We start from the raw sequence: 12,046 nt of genomic DNA on the forward strand, positions 1-12,046 counted from the left end.
ATCTTAACAGAAAAAGAAATATAAATACCCAATGGATATAAAAATTCTGCTCAAACTTGCTTATAATTGTTTAAAGACAAATCAAAACAATGAGCTATAATTTTCCCCTATCACATTTAAAATATGATGAAGTTTTATAGAACAATGTTTCTGTGGCTGTAGGGATGCAGTAATTCTCATGCACAGACAAAGTAAAACTTGGAGCTATATATTTGGAGGGCAATTTGACATATTTATCAAGGTTGTAAAAGGCCATAATCTTTAACCCAGCAACTCTAGTTTTAAGAATTTATCCCTAGGGCACATTTACATAAACAAGCAAATATACATTTATAAAAGGATGTTCATTATAACATTCTTTCTAATAGCAAACCAGAGCAAAACAAAACAAGCACAGCAGTACCAAACCAAAACAACAATAGAAAAAAAAGACAGTCTCCTCAATAGGTAAGTGAAGCACGGTACATCCATCCTTTGAATATTATGTAGCAGATTAAAAAAAAAAAAAAATATATATATATATATATATATCCTCTGATATGGGAAGCGCTCCTAGATATATTGAATGAAAAAAGCAAGGTACAGAACAGTATGATCTGATCTATGTGACAACAAAGCATATGCAGATATTCTTGCATATGCATTAAACAATTCTGGAAAAATACACAAGAAACTGTTAACAGAGAGCTTACCTCTGGAGATTAAGACCGTGGTGGGAGGCTCTGATATCGACATATTCTACTTTTCAATTCATAATCTACTGTACTGTTTGCATATTTTAACCATGTGCATTTATTATTCTTACCGTTCTTTGTTATCACTAAATAAATACTATTTTGTATGTAAGGGAAATATAATACACACCAACTCCAATTATAACATACATAATATGTATAAATATATAGACAGAAAGCTAGACTACTACACAGGCTACTCTAACAGCATAGGAGATGGTCACCTAAGCCAAATAATGTCACTGTCATGGTTGGGGGTAAGGGAAGGCTTACTGAAAGAAGCTGATATCCGCACTGTATTTTGACTGATGACTAAGAACTAGGTGAAGAAGAGAGTTGTAGGGGTTACTCCAAGAAAATACATATTATTCTATATTCTATATGTTATTGTAGAGAACAGTAACATAAAGAAATTATTGATTGGGAGCTGCAGTATGGTAGGGGATGTTAGGTTGGAGAGTGGGAGCAGTTGAAGTTGGAGATAGAGACAGGGACTAGAGATTTTGAAGAGCTTTGCCTGCCATGCTAACTACATTAGACTAAAGTCTCAGGGACTAGTTTTCTTGAAAATGATGAACTAAAAGATTCACACTGTGGTGTAAGTAAATAAAAACAGGTATTTGCATTTTAATAAAGCACAGAATGTTCCACAGGTCCAATTTCAAGCATTGGTAATTAGGGAAGAGGAATCTCCCTCATGTCTCTCAGTTCACACATTTATGAGAGGATGACACACCTGGTTGTCTGCGTACCAGACTGTTCTACTCAGTAGGGAACTTGCCACCCTTCTGGAGGTGGGGGAGGATTCTATTTTCCAGAAACCCCCAGTCCATCACTGGTAATAAGAAACTAGGGATAGAGGGTGGCTCCCATGGCAACCAGTGCCCACAGCCCTGTAAACACTTATAGCTGAGAGGGACTGGGAGGCAAACAGGTGTTCTAACCAGCTAGGTCTGCCGGTTTCTTTCCATTGGTACCACATGGTACAGGGGAAAGTGCACAGATTCTGGAGTAAGACAAACCTGGGTTTTCATACTGGCTTTGTCACTCACTAGCTCTGTGACTCTGGGCAAGTTACTTAATCTTTCAGAATTGCAAGTCTCTTGTAGGGTTGTGTGAAATAATGTATTTTAAGCACTTAGCACAGTGCCTGATGTGTAGGAAGAAATTGATGAGTGTTAGCTTTTGTAATCATGATTATTCCCCCTTCCGCATGAACCCACTAAGGATTGCTATAGTCTTTGCCATATTTATTAAATTATCATTATCCATTCTTACCCATGAGTCTTCCAAGAACTTTTGTCCTCTTTCTCCAAAAGTCCACCAAATATTATTATTATTATTATTCCTTCTTCCCTATGAGCCCATTGTCGATTATTGTTCCTGTTGTCATTATTATGAAAGTCACTGATGATATTATCTCTCCTTCCCTGTGAGCCTCGTGACTCCACCTTATGACTCCTGACTCCACCTCATGACTTCTCCAGGCCCCACCACTGGAGGGAGCAACAGAGCTGAAGCGCTGTTCCTGCCTTCCAGAGCCGCCCTGCTTGCTTTTAGCATGTGGAGAAGAGGGCCAACAAGGCAGAAATGAATGGGTTTCCAAGCTCTGCCTCCTTTCCTACCTTTCCTCCTATGCTCGCCAAGGTCCCAGCGTCTTCTACAGTTTGGGGTTTGTGTTCTCTCATCTTTTCTTCCTTGTTGGAGTGATTGAAATAAATAAGTTCAACCAATAGGTGGAAACAAGTCAGCCTGAGTTTCACCAGAAAGCGTAGGAGGACCTAGGTATCAAGAGAAGATGAAAGAATTATTCAGATGTGGATGGAGTCTATGAACCGCAGACCCAGAATTTCTAAGAAGATATGAATGTGAGATAATGAAAGTTACTTCTTTTTCCTGAGCTCTTACACTGTGCTAAGCACATAACATCCTTATTGCACTCATAAGAGTTTGACACTCATTATTCTCCTGCAGATGAGGATGCCGAGGCGAGAGAAATTAAGGGACTTGTCTAAGGTCACAGGCTTGTCTGCCTCCTGGGCTAGGGACTTTAATCTCTACCTTAAGCTGCAGTTTAAAGAGAAAGAAAAAGAAAACAAACTTGAAGTTGAGCAAGCCTAGGGCAGAGACAGCTCAAGGTTATTTCTCTTCATATTTCAATGATAACCTCAGGTTGTGATTTTTAGAATTTTTCTCTTGTATTTTCCTTTTAAATTTGTTATGGCTTTGTAGCCTTTAACTTTTGTTTGCAGTTAGTATCCTTTGAACTTTATTATGTGTTTTCTCTATGATTTCTAAGAGAAAAATCTGCAGAAAAAAATAATTACAGCTACCATTTATGGATTATCTTTTCCATGCTAGGCAATTTACAGACATCATAGCGAATCCTCTAACAACTCTCAGGATTAGGTATATTATTATTCACTTCAACTTTACAAAAAGAGAGGCTGAGACTCAGAAAGTTTTCATGGCTTGTCCAAGGACATGCAGTTGGTAAGTGGCTAAGTGGACGATTCAAACCCTGGGCTCTTTCGCTCCAAAGCTCATGTTCTTCCCCACACGATAAAACTGACTGTGTACCACGCTACCTCAAAAGGGTTTATGGCTTGCATTTGGTCAGACAAGGAAAAAAGAAAAGAATCACTGTGTGTTAGCCTTGGGAGGAGGATGAGTGGGAGCTGTTTAACGGAGAGCACAGAACAATGCCCAGGGCCTGTGGAAGAAAGAGGAGAATGGTGAGCTGTTGGCAGAGTAAGAAGCATCCCCAGGAATTTGTGTCAACAAACCCCTCACCCCGAAGTTGTGCCTTCAGTAGTGTGACCCTTGAACCACTGAGTGGCATCTGGAACTAAGATGTGATACCAGATGGGTTACTTCCCCTCTCTCTCTGACACAACTAGGCTGACAGAAGGTTTAGAATAAAATGTTGGAACCATTTTGCGAGGTTTGAAGGGTGTGAGGAGTAGGGACAAGCTCATTTCTGAAGGAGGGGAAGGTAAATGAAATCTCATGTTTTCTTTGTCTTCAGGAGGTCTCCGGCGGGGGATGAGTCACTGGAAAATCTTTTGACAGAGCCTTTAATGAAACCTACTCAGGAACTTCTAATGCTCCCTACCAGGTCTTCCCTTATTAAGTCCCCTAATGTGTGACCAGTGTGTAAAGCAAAGGGATTTGCCCCAAGTTGACTCTCTGATGTTGTAAAATGGTCAGTAGTGTAATAATGGTGACCCTATTAGCAGACAAAGTGGCCCTTTTCCATGTTGTCCCAAAGGATTGTCAGGCCTGGCGCCAGCAAGAATTGCTACTGAGGGAGGAATCTTGCCTAGAACTTTTTTGAGACCTGCCACCATCCAGTCTGCTCTTTGTTCCCCTTTGAGCCTGGCCTCATTTGGCTGTTCTCCCTCTGGTATGCCCCTAGCTAGAGTGCCAGCCAAGCTGTTGCCCTTCACACACCCCGCCCGCAGACCGATATGCTTGCTCCCTTTGCTTGGCTGCCAGGGAGAGGATTTATATCAAGATTGCTCAACTGGGAAATGCCGAGTTCCATACAGTTCCAATGCTTGCTTTCTGTTACATTTTTGTCATTTCATAGTCTTGACCTTTAACCTTTATGTTGAGAAATCCTTGTGGATGAGTCTACCTTTGAATGATTTGTCTTTCAGTCTCAGATTTAATATTCTGTGTCTCGAATTATTTTAGATGCCTGGGCTAGTCTGCCTCTGCTCTCATTGACCCGCTATCAATAAACACAGGGTTTGCTTAACAATAAGGCATATTCTGTTTTATGTGTGTACTCACTCTGATCAAAATAGAGATGTTTATAAATGGAGTTCTCTATGGAGGTCTAAGCCAAACCATAACCTGGGCATTTCTACAGTACTTTGTAAATTGTTGTTCAAGTGGTAGTGTTAGATAAAATAACACACTGAGGGGAAAGTGAGTTTTTATTGCTATAAAACTACTTTAACCTAACCTTCCTCCCACACATTTCACCCTTCTGCCCCCTCAATTATGGTAGTAGGGAGCAGTAGAAGAGCAAAACTAACCCTAAAATCACCAACATTGAAATACAGTCTCTTAAGTCAATACTTTTAGTCAACATTTTAACAAAAAAGATTGTCTTTACGCATAGGCCTGTAGTAGGCAGGTAGGAACCTACACTTCAGCAGTTGTATGAGCCAGGGGATAATTTTTGAGGTCTAGCTTTAGAAGAGTGTGCTCAACCTTGGCTGTGCATGGGAATATCCTGAGGACTTCAGGCATACTAATTCCTGGGTCCCATCCCCAGAGACTTTGATTTAGGTAATCTCGGGGGGTGGGGCGCAATCTGGTCATAGGGATTTTAAAGAGCTCTTTCGGTGATTCTAGTATGTAGCCAAGGTCTAGAACCATTAATCTAGAGCCTTGTTGCACAAAGTATGATATGTGTGCCAATAGAATGAACATTATCTAGGAACTTGTGAGAAATGCAGATGATCAGGCCCTGCCCCAGATCTACTGAATCAGAATCTACATTTTAACAGAATGCCCTGGTGATTCATATGCACATTAAAGTTTGAGAGACACTGCTCTAGAAGTGTCATCTCTTGAAAAGCAGACTCTGGAAAGAACACTAGCCTAATCAACCAACATGCCCGCTGGCATTCTGGGTTTTCGAAAATATGACAAATAAACCCTGTGACATCAGTTGCAGAGGGAGTATCTACATCAGTCTAAGAAAGATGAACTCCCCCACTACAGAAAAATGAGAGGAAAAGGTAGGCAACTTAGCATGTAGCACTGTTTCTTTCTGGTCTATCTTGTAAGCTTGGATTCTTCTGCTGGTAGTCTTCAAAGACTCATGGATACAGAGAAAGGTGCCAAAAGACTAAATAAAACAATGATTTTCACCCCAAAGCAAGGAGAATCTACAAATGGTAGCCTAGTGAGTTTGACGTTGGTCCCCAGCAAACTTCTAGAATAGATTATTAAGGAGATGATTTCTGAGCCCTTAGAAAGAGACTTACTAATCACTAGAAACCAGCATGGGTTCATTAAGAAAAAGTCATGCCAGACTAAGCTCATTTCCTTTTGGATGGGCTTACAAGAAGAAGCTGCAAAAATTATTTACCTGGGCTTCAGCAAGGATCTTGACAAACACTTCTGTGCTGTCCTTTCAGACAAGGTGGAGAAATGGGGACTAGCTGAGAGTATGGATAGTTGAATGTTCAACTCGTTAAATGATCATATACAAAACGTATGGATTTAATGAATTATTGTAAACCTAGAAAGTCACTTGGATCAGGTTGAGATGTTGACCAAATTTAGAACTAAGACCAAGCTTGGAGGGATACTTGTATACATTGTATAACAGAAAATAACAATGTTCATTGTTGTCATCTTCAGGCCTTACACTGGCATAATACTTTTCTAATTACAGAGCACTTTCACATATGTTGTTTCATTTGATCTTCACCACAACCCTGCAAAATTAGAATAGTGATTATGTCCATTTTACAGATAGGAAAACCGAAGTTGAAAGATTCAGTAATTTGCCAAGTGGACAAATACCTATAAAGATACCACATGTTCTCAGGCATATGTTGGTGCTTAAAAAAAATTGAAATCATGGAGATAGACAGTAGAATAATGGTTACCAGAGGCTGGGAGGGTAGTTGGGGGTGGGGGGGATAAAGTGGAGGTAGCTAATGAGTACAGAAATACAGTTAGATAGAAGGAGTAAGATCTAGTAGTTGGTAGCACAATAGGGTGACTATAATTAACAATAATTTACTGTATGTTTTAAAATAACTAAAAGGATGAAATTGGAATGTTCCTAACACAAAGAAACAGTAAGTGCTTAAGGTGACGGATATCCCAATTACCTGGATTTGATGAGTACACATGGTATGCCTGTATCAAAACATTACATGTACCCCATAAATATATACAACTGTTATGTACCCATAATAATTAAAAATAAAAATGTAAAAAGAGTTTTAAAAAATGAACATAAAAAACCCATATATTTGAGGCAAATATAAAGTTGTATGTTTCAGCTTCAAAACTAACTGCATGAACTCAGAATGAAGGCAAGGCTTAGCAGTAATTCTATAAAGGGTATGGTAGTTTTAGTTAACTTCAAACTTAGTATGAGCCCACAGTGTTAAGTGGTTGCTAAATATGCTATTGAGATCTCAGGGGTATATTAATGAAAGTACAATGTCCATCACATTGGAGGTGATAGTTTCTTTGTTTCCAAAGTTGATCAGAACATCTCTAAGGTACTGTTTTACTCTGATTGTTGCATTTCCAAAAAAAAAAGATGTTTTATCTGGAAAAATGAAGACTTAAGGAAGAATTTTGTGTTACACATTTTCTGTGGGTCAATGGGTATACAAGCTGGAATAAGGCAGCTCTCAGGACACTAAAAGATTTCCTGACCATTATAGTTACCTGATAATTGAAGGACAACCATTCTTTACAGTTAGTAAAGCCCCTCCCCCTCCCCCTCTAGAAGAGTTCAAGCAGAGGCTGGTCAGCCGCTTGTTTGGTATGTTGTAGAAAGTTTGTGCATTGTATCTTCTCTGATGGCTCTTCCAATTCTAACATTTTCCAAGTCTAGAATTCCTTCACTGTGTCTGGATAAATATGGTCAAGTCCAACTTTGGGTCATCAGTTGACGAATTCCCCAAGACTGACTGTTTGGGTCAAAATGGAGCAATGGCTTGAGTAATGATTCTGCAAATTAAGGGATCATTGGCTAGTTTTGACAGGTTTCTTGCCAAGTGCCACGTTTTACAGGATTTGTCTCAAGCTCAGAATTAATTTTGGCCTCTGATGTACATTCTGCTAGCCTGTGATTTCACATAGATTGTTCCTGGACCTTTTGCATATGGTACCAAAGATGGCCTTCTAAAGTAACCACGGAGTTCACCACAAAAGCCATCCTTCGTAGGCCAATAACTCATGAATGGCTTGAATTTCTCCACAAATTCTTACCACGCCCAGTTGAAAGCATGACTCTAGCCAGGATCTTGCAAAGTTAATTTACCACATAATATGATAGTTTTGGCTTAGGGTCCATTGTTTGGGGTGGGGAGGGGCCTGAGGGAATATCTTTCTTCTCCAGACCTGTTGCCACTAGTCATGTGGTTTCCTTTTCAGGGATTTCCCCAAAATGGGGACCATCTCATCACATTGGCCCCCTCCTCAGCTTTGGAATCACTGTATCTCTCTCAGGGAGGGAAGTTGAAAGAATTTGGTCTACAGCAGAGCAGAGTGGCTTGGACTTCTGGGAGGGAAGGGGAGAGATCGGGTCTAAATTTGGAAATGCATGAGTCTTCCTTCTCAATGATCCTACAGGCCAGCTTCCACGCATAAGTGGGGCCTGGACTAGATTTCCACAGGAGGGCTGCAGGTTTTGTTGGACAATGATGATGAGTTAGGCCAAGGCACCTCCTTCCCTTGAGAGTTGCAAGGTCAGGATCTCAGAGAAACCTGAGAGAGCATAACTTAGTGGTTGTAAACACAATCTTTGAAGCCAGACTGCCTGGGTCCAAATCTTGTCCCTAACACTTGCTAGCTGTGTGACCTGGGCAGCCTACTTAACCTCTATGTGCCTCCATTTCCTTTTTTGTAAGGAATGTGAATGGTGATAGTACCTACCTCACAGATTTGTTGTGAGGATTAAGATGCATTATAAATGTAAAGCACTAGAACAAGGTCTAACAAACATAAGTGTATGTGAGTGTTTGTTCAATAATATACATAAAAGAGTAGGCTGAGAAGGTGGTCAATTTAGTAAAAATATTTATTGAATATCTACTATGTTCCGGATACTCTGCTCATTGAGGTTTAGCATGAGAGAGTCTGGCTTTAGAAGCAGGCAAACTTGAACTCTAATTCTAGCTCTGCCCTTGCCTATGAGCTTGGTGACCTGGGAGGATGGTACTTAATCTCCCTGAGCCTCTGTTTTTTCATGTGTAATATGGGGATAATAACAGCAAGGAATCTTACACAGTGTTGTTAAGAGAAAATGAGACAGTGCCTATAGATCTGACACATAGAGAGGAGCTCACTAGGTGGTAATACATGACTTCTGTAAGCTGGGATCCATAAGATTAAACCCAACAAAAATAAATGTCAAGTCTACATTTTAGTTAAAAACCCAATTTCAAAATAACACATCACTTGCACAAGTAAAGGACAAGAAAGGATTGAATTGGCAAGAGCTTGTGTGAAAAAGAGCTGTGGATTTTAGTTGACCACAAGTTTCCTGTGAGCCAACAGTGTGATCTGGCTGCCCAAGGGCTAATGTAATTTTAGATGGCATTAATAGAAATGGTGAGTTGAGATTCCGGCCAGTGATGGTTCCCTGTCCTCTTTACTCTGTGCTGGTCAGATTGCTGCAGATGTACAGGACTTTATCCTACTTACAATATTCCTGGATGGACAATGACAAGCTCATTGACAAACTGTCCAGAAGTAGTGACCTGGGTTGGGGGGAATTGGCAAACTCTTTCTTGAGGATGAGATGAAAATAATCTGGGGAGGGAAACACTAAGGCAATATTTGAAACAGTTCTTTCTTCTAGTGAAAATGTTTACAGAACACACCCCACATCCAATCTGTCAGCAAATTCTGTTGGCTCTTTCCTCAAATTATATCAATATTCTGACCATTTCTCATTGCCTCTTCTGCTACCATCCCTGACCTAAGCCAGCCTGTCTTGCCAAAATTACTACAATAGTCTTCCAGTAGATCTCTCTGCTGTCACTCTGGCCCCCTCTGTCTGCTCTCCAAACAGAAGGCTGGAGGGCCCTATTTAAATATATCTCCAGTGGCTTCCTATTTCATTTGGAGCATAAATCAAAGTCCTCATAAAAACCTGCAAGGGCTTTCTGGGCCTGGTTCCTATTACCTCTGTGACTTCAACTCTTACTCTCTTCCTTGCTTGCTATGCTCCAGCCACACTCCTTTACTCACATTCCTCAAACCAGCCAGGCATTCTCCTGTCTCAGGGCTTTTGCATCTGCTGTTCCTTCTGACCAAAACCCACTTTGCCTAGATATTTGCGTGTCTTGCTCTTTCACGTCCTTCAAATTGTAATTCAAGCATTACCTTCTCAATGAGGTCTTCTCGATCACCCTTTATAAATTGTCACAATCTCCCCCACAAAACACATCTCTGTATCTCCTTTCTCTGCTTCATTTTTCATTACAGCACTTATCATCATCTAATATTCCATATACTTTATTATTGACTATATTAATTGTTTGTTTTCCACACTAGAAGGGCAGGGATTGTTGTTTGTCTTTGTCACTACTGTATCCAATGCCCACAACAGTGTTTGGCATACAGACAGCAGCCAATAAATATTTGTAGAATAAACAGATATATAAAATATATCAAAGAGGTGCTCTGTTTAAATCTGATAGGGGTAGGGTAGGCATGAACTGTGCCATCTCTGGAATCTGAATAATTGAGAGTTAACTACATGAACACATTTGCACATGAATGCTGGCCAAACTCTAGAAGCACTACTGAGTGAGCACTACAGGACCTGGGGGAGACAACTCCCATCTTCCAAACTTTGGAGGATTATTATGTATAAGAAGTAGATTTCATCGGGGTTGCAACTTGAATCAGAACTAGAGCCAGTGAGTATGAAGGGAATACACACAGGTAGATATGGAATCAATAGAATGATTTGAGATTCTCAGGTTGTCTGATGAAGTGGTGAGCTCTCTAGCTTTGGAAGTGTACAAGAAGAAGCTGTATAGCTCTCTGTTAGTCTTGCTATAAAAAATTTTCTGAACTGGCTGGAGGATTGATTGGTTCATACCACCTTGACAATCTTTGTAGCTCTGAGATGCTACAGCCAAAAGTCAAAAGTGTGTGAGCCCAAGGATGAGGGGTAACATACGTTTGTTTTTTACAACTTGAGAGAGGTCTTTGGCCTTTCTTCCTGGAATCCCAGAGACAAATTTTCCTTGCAAAAGTTCATTCCATCCTAATTGCGATTCCATTTCCCAGAAATTACCTGATGCTGGGCTGATGATTAGTGGCCAGCCAGGGGTAAAGGGACTGATTCCCATGGCAACCAGGTTGAAAAAACATACCATGTGGAGAATTGTCAGCAACGAGCTACGTTTGCATTATAAATAGATATTTAATTCATTGAGATAGTTTGTGACGACTTCTGCATTATAAATAGGTACTTAATTCATATAGATAGCTCTGACAGCAAGTAGGAAAGTTAAACCCCAAAGCCATTCTTTGTCTTTAAGTATTTCAGAGTTAATTGACAACTATTTTTTTCCTTCTAAAACATGTAGAACTTGGCTAAGTGGGAGAACGGTATATGTGAGTGTTTTTAGAAAGCCAACTAATAGTCCAATGTCACAACATTTCTCACTATTTGTTTCTCACTGAAAGATTTTTCAGAATTTTCCCTGAGTGAAAGACTATCTCTCTTTGAATCCTTTTGACACAGGAGACCCCAGGTTCAATGTCTGGATTTCACAAGAGTCATTTCCTGTCATGTTTGTCTCACTGTCACCCTGCTTTTCTAACTCAGAGGCATCTCAAAATTTCAGTCCTTGGCCCTCTGCTCTTATCTTCCCATTTCTCTTTCCCTTGGTGAAAGCTAAAGCAATCACGTTATCACTTGCTAACTTACACAATTTTACTAGCCTTGACAATATACACTTTGGAACACCCAAAGGTTGGAAAACAGAATCAGATCTGATCAAAGGATGTTTATCCTAAAACTGAGGACCAACTCTTTCCAGTGTTCAAAATATACTGCTTGATTGAGGGTTAGGGATGGAGAGTTTGAGGGCAAAAAGTGGTGTTCAGCAGCAAGCAACAATTAAGTTTGGCTAAACTCAAATGTAAAAGTAATTTTGAAATGCAATTTTTACAAATACTATAATAAATTAGTATAAGCGACTAATAGAATCTCATCAAATGGAAATCAGAGTGGGACTTTGTACTTCAACATTCCAAAGAGCTTAATACAAATTAGTCTATAATACTCAGAGTGTTTCATGCTGTAAGGATTAAGGTAAATGGGATGCTTTTTTTTTTTTTCATTAACTTGCTGGGTAAATATGCTTCCTAATGCAAGCATATAGAGGAGTTGCTTTCTAAACTTTATTATAATCAGGGTTAAATAACTCACCAGGTGCTGTACCCTTGAACATTGCTCTATTGAACAGTGTTAGCTTAGAATTAAACACTGCTGGGAGGCAAGTTTAACTTCTTTAGGGTCAGATTTGAAGGGGTCATGACCCCCTCTCAGACCTGTAGGTCAATTTTTCTGAGGT

Source organism: Pongo abelii, chromosome X (genome assembly GCF_028885655.2).
Source record: "Pongo abelii isolate AG06213 chromosome X, NHGRI_mPonAbe1-v2.0_pri, whole genome shotgun sequence".
Classification (NCBI taxonomy): domain Eukaryota; kingdom Metazoa; phylum Chordata; class Mammalia; order Primates; family Hominidae; genus Pongo; species Pongo abelii.